The following is a 5720-nucleotide window of genomic DNA, read 5'->3' as shown; positions in this document are numbered from 1 at the left end:
AATAGCCACTGATAGGGGACTGGTTAAATAGCCTATTATATGATCATAAATGGAATATTATACCACTGATAAGAGAATTAGTCAAATTCATATGTCCTGATATATCAGTTAAATGATGCTCAAGAGACATTGTTCAGTGAAAAAATAAGATGCACAGCAAAATGTATAAAAGACTACATTTGTGTGTGCTCCATACCTCTCCTCTAAAAAACAGATTTGCAATGTTATATTCATGGATTATTTCAGGAAGGATACACAATTGCTAACAACTGTAGCAATGGCTAGAGGACAGGAGTTGATCAAGATTTACTTTTTACTCCATGTTCTTTGGTATCATTGAATTTAGAACCACATACATGCATTACAAATATTTTAAGTATGTAAAAAAAATTTTAAACATGGTTTCGGGAAAAAAAATCACTCTGGTAGCAATGTGGAGCAATGTGCAACAAACTGGCATCAGGAGACCAATTAGCAGGCTACTGCAATACTCCAAGCGAGAGAAGATGAGTACTAGGGCTAGGGCTGTGTCAATGAGGGTGGAAAGAAGAGTTTGCTCCAAGAAGCATTTTACAGGTAGAATTCAAACTCAGATGAAAGGCTGGTTATGGGGGTGAAAGCAAGAGAGGATGACTCCCAGGATTTGGGCTAAGAAAGATTTTGTACTCGTAGTCACTCCCCCCAGGTCTACCCATTCCTCCAATAGCTCCTGGAAGGCTGGATGGACAGAGATCTTCCTGGGAAAGCTGAAGAGAGGGGATGGGGGGAGCGTCTAGGTGAACAGAGAGCTCCAGCCACCACCACTGCCCCCCCCCCCCACACACACACAGCATCACACGGACTCCTGGACTGCACCTCATGCTCTCACCAGAGAAGCTGAAACACATGCTTTCCTAATCAGTGCATTTGGAAAAAAGAATACCCATTGACATTCTCCTCCTTTCCTTCCTGCCAATGAGCAGCAGAAATGCCTCCAACATAAAGAAAAGATTTCTAATTTTTTTCATTTTGCCCGTCTAAGAGTTGAATTTCCCCTCTTAGAGGAAATTCCTCCTACTTTGGATTAGCCTGACCCAGAGTAGCTGCAGGATGCTGCATTTGCATGCCGCAATTCTATTGGCTGAAGCCAGCTGGCAAGGGGTGTGGAGTAATTGTCAGCCTCTTCAGAAGGGGTTAACATGTTATGAGCTTGCAAGTCAGGAGGTAACAGCTTGCTTACAAGGCAGCTTTGCCCAAGATGTGTCCTGGCTCTGGAAGGTTAAGGTGGAGGTGGCTTCAGACAGCTGTGGGACCTCTGCCCATATTTTTTTGTTTTCCCCAAAAGCCAGTAAAAAAAAAAAAAGCTAACTCTGCTGACATTCCACAAGGATGAGTCTTGTTTATCCCTAGGCACAGCGGTACCCGCCAAAAAACTGCTAATCCGTTTTCCCTTTACTGGAGAGACTGAGTCAGGACTCAGGGGGGCTATTCTCACCTCTCAGACAGCCCTTTCTGGCCCTCCTCTGACTTTGTGCTGAGACTGAGAAGAGCTGAGCTCAGCCAAGCCAAAATCCTGAGGTTGAGCCTGAAAAAGCCCAGGCAGCCCCACAGCCCATGCTCTCGAGCATCTTTGCCAGGTGCTGCTGCCCAGGAGATGGGCACGAGCAAGATCTCACCAGCGGGCAGGTCCTGACCTTCATGAGAGACTCCAGTCCTTTGCTTTGGACACCAGCAACCCCCCTCACCACCTCTAGCCACCCTCGAGAGAAGAGGAAACCACCAGCAGCCCCTCACATACAAGGTTCACATCCTCAGTCTTTTCCGACTCACTGCCCAACACATGACTATATTAACCAGGTAGTTTATTTTCTGTATTCTGATGCTTTGACATCTGGGGTGACCGCCCCTCCCTGGGGCGGCCAATTCCTGGAAGTAGTAAACCACTCACCCACCAGTGCACCTTTCAAATGCAAACCAACCAATTCAATCAACCAAACTAATTAACCAATCTAATTCCATTAACCAATCGGATTTGAGGGTGCCCACACCCTCAACCATCTCCTTTATCAGGCGCTCACATTCCAGATCACTAGCCACCTGCCCTAATCATCCCACGGCCAGGTACGAGCCAACTGGAGACACCCTTGTGCCCCAGAGACCACTGAGATTATTCAAACTAGCCAATCCTAAACCTGTTTAACCTGCCTCATCTGTCCCTTCCCACAGAAACCACAATAATGGCTCTTGCCCACAATCTCCCCTTTGCCTCCGCCTCCAACACTAGTGCTTCCCAGTGCGGCCCACCCCCCCCCGCCACCCCCCATACAGTGGTGTGCATCCCTCTTGAGATCTATGAATATAACCAACTACCTTTTCAGTGGTAGTCATCTCCTCATCTGCTGGCCCTGCCATACCTAAATAATAATAAAACCTACATTTTTAAACAATGACCTCAGACCTCAGCTCCCACCAGCTTCTGAAACTGTCCTCACCCGGTGACCACCTTGTTGCTAAATCTAATGAATGCGTTTTAGTCTTTACTTGACGCCACTGACCACTTGCCCATCTCTGGGGTGTGGCTCTCTCCTGGCTCTCCTATCCCTCTGGCTCTCCTATCCCTCTGGCACTCTTTCTCACACTCCTTTGTGGCTTAAACACCAGTGCTCCTTCAGGTCCCGTCCTGGGTTTCGTTTTCTTCTAGGACTACAGTGCCCCCTGGGCGCTCATTACCACCTATTTGCCGACACCTACTAGATATCTGCCTTCCACTCAGACCTTGCTCCCAGCCCCAACCTGGACCTCTGCACTGCGTGTCCCACAGGACCTCAAACTCAACATGGTTGACATTGAACTCATGATCTTTTGCCCCAAAGCTGCCTCCTCTCTTCTCTTCTTTCAGAGCAACCACACCAAAAACCTGGGAATTCCTGCAAGACCTCACCAAACACACCTATGAAGTGCCCATGTGCTGTGAATTCTCCCATGTGGGTCTCTTTCATCTGTCCCACCTCCTCCATCTCCACTGCTCCTGCCCCATTTCAGGCCCTCACCCAGCCACATCTCAGGCACCATCCCTCCCCTCCCGCTGCCCACTCCATGTGTGAACCACACAGAACTTCAGAATGTGCTGTTCCCCAGACACAGTTCACGCTTCCATGCCTTTGTTTCTGAGACTCCCTCTGTTGGAAACGCCTTTCTTCTTCTTTCCAGAAAAACAACCACTACTTTCTCCCAAACTCTCCTTGGAATTTTCTCCCTTTTTTGCCTGACAAACAGCACCGATGATACTTGATTGCTCTTATTTCTTTATATGTTCATTCAAAAATATTTATTAAGAATCTACTTTGAGCTAGGACCTGGAGGCCCTAGAGATACAACAGTAAATAAGGCAGACACAGACCCTGACCTCAAGGAAGTGTCTATCACACCGCCCTGTTCCCCCAGAAGCTGCCTTCTGCCTCTCTACCTCTGCTCTGAACCCACTACAAGACGAAAGGACCAACTGAGCAGGAGACGCTCCATGTGGCCCTCTGTTAATCCCCTACACTGCCCCAGAGTAATCTTTTGAAGGAATGCATCTCTCTGGCCATTCCGCACCCTTCCGATAAAACTTTGATGACCTCACGTTACCCACGTTCCTCAACTGGGTCTTCCCCGTTTCGCCAGTGACCCCTCTCAACATTCATTGCCACAGGCAACCCCAAACCACCTGTATTTTCCCACATCCGCTTTGCTTTGCTTTGTCTCTATGCCTTTGTTCATGCCCTCTCCTTCACCTTAAATGCCCTTCCTTCTCTTCACCTGGTTTATTGTTATCTACTGCTGTGTAACAAACCACTTGGGCTAGTAACTAAAGGCAACAACCATTCTGTGAGTCAGCAGTTTGGTCAGGGGTCAGCTGGGACGGCTCATCAGTACTCCATATGGACTTACAGGGCTCGCCCATGCATTTGTGGTCAGTTGACAGGTGGGCGGGGGCTGGATGATCCTAGAACGTCTCACTCAATACCTGGCAATTCGGTGGGGCTGTTAACTGGAGCATTTCAGTTCAGGTCTCTCCATGCGGCTAGCTTGGGCTTCCTCAAGTGGCAGCTGGGTTCTAAGAAGCAAGCCCTCTTCCCTTTTACGGCCATCGCTGAAGTGCCAGCGGCCAAAATGAAGTTCAATCCCTTTGTGACTTCTGACTGATGGAAAACCGGAAAAGGAATTTCAGTGCACCTTCCCACATTCACAGGAAGATTATGTCTTCCCCTCTTTCTAAAGAGCTGAGACAGAAGTACAATGTTCGACCCATGCCCATCCGAAAGGACGATGAAGTTCAGGTTGTACGAGGGCACTACAAAGGGCAGCAAATTGGCAAAGTAGTCCAGGTTTACAGGAAGAAATATGTCATCTGCAATGAACAAGTGCAGTGGGAAAAGGCTAATGGCACGACTGTCCGTGTGGGCATTCACTCCAGCAAGATGGCTATCACCAGACTAAAACTGGACAAAGACCGCAAAAAGATCCTCGAATGTAAAGCCAAATCTTGCCAAGCAGGAAAGGAAAAGGGCAAATATAAGGAAGAAACAATTGAGAAGATGCAGGAATAAAGTAATCTTGCATACAACTTTCATTAAAAACTGTTAAAATGAAAACAAAAAAAAGAAGAAGCAAGCCATAATGCACAAGCATTTATGAAGTTTCTGCCTGATCACATTTGCTCAAATCCCATTGGCCAAAGTATGTCATATAGCTGAGCCCAGAATCAATATGGAAGAGGTGTGACTCCCTGGGGAGCCATTAAGGTAGCAATCTACCACAGTCTGCCCTCTACCCCTAATGATGCACAGCCTTCCCACATGTGAAATATACACCCCCTACCAAAACACCCAAAGTAGTATCCAATCATGACACCAGGCTCAAAGTCCTTGATCTCATAACATGCTGCAGGTCTGGATGTGGCTGAATCTCCTGGGGTACAACTCCTCGGGTGTGGCTCCTTTTGATCCAGAAGACTGTGAGCTAACAAGACAAGAAATCTGCTCCCCACGTGCCCAGCATACAATGGTATCACGTACAGGATAACCTCAATAGATGCTCCCCTTAAAAGGGGGAGAAACAGGAGGCACGTAGCAATCATGGAATTCAAAGCCATTCTGGAATCCAGCCAGGCACTATTATCAGGACCCCTACTCCAGAGGCAGGGAATGTTACTTGAATAGAGCTCAGTTCCCCTTGGCTTCTAGTTATATCCTCTGGGCTCTTGGTTCTGCCCTCCGAGAGGATTTTCTTTTCCATAAAAAAAGGCCTGTGTGAATATTGGCCAGCTTACTGCCCATAGACAGTTGGGGGGCCCAAGGCGTCTTTTCATTTTTAACTGTGTCATTCCCTTTGAGTCCAAACTGATAGAGTTTGTTTTGTTTTGTTTTTTAATTTTAATCAAGTCCAATTTATTTATTTATTTATTTATTTATTTATTTATTTATTTATTTATTTTTGATAGAGTTTTTGCCAATACAATACTGTTTAAAACTTTATGGGTTTTCTGTATTATTGGGTTCACTTTGTGCACCAAAAGTCACATGCATAATTAGTTTCAAGAAGACTCTATTTCTGCTATGGGACAGCATCCTTAATTTTCTCAGAAACCCTTTTGTTTAACTGAGAAGGTCTACTAGGCACCATCTTAAATCTTCCTGGGGTCTGAACAAAGTTTCTACAATCATATGCTTGATTTAATCTTTACCCTTAGGCTAGTT

At 46.4% G+C, this 5720-nt stretch overlaps 1 pseudogene across 1 annotated transcript; it reads left to right on the top strand.

The window, feature by feature from the left end:
* The first annotated feature begins 4047 nt into the window (after positions 1-4047).
* Positions 4048-5072, top strand: LOC309605194 (large ribosomal subunit protein uL24 pseudogene; annotated as a pseudogene). Its single transcript has one exon. The product of its transcript is annotated as a large ribosomal subunit protein uL24 pseudogene (transcript).
* The last annotated feature ends 648 nt before the right edge of the window (positions 5073-5720 follow it).

This window comes from Balaenoptera borealis, assembly GCF_965194805.1.
Source record: "Balaenoptera borealis genome assembly, chromosome: 11".
Taxonomy (NCBI): Eukaryota; Metazoa; Chordata; class Mammalia; order Artiodactyla; family Balaenopteridae; genus Balaenoptera; species Balaenoptera borealis.
Note: the sequence above shows the minus strand (reverse complement) of the source record. Positions and strands in the feature narration are given on the sequence as shown.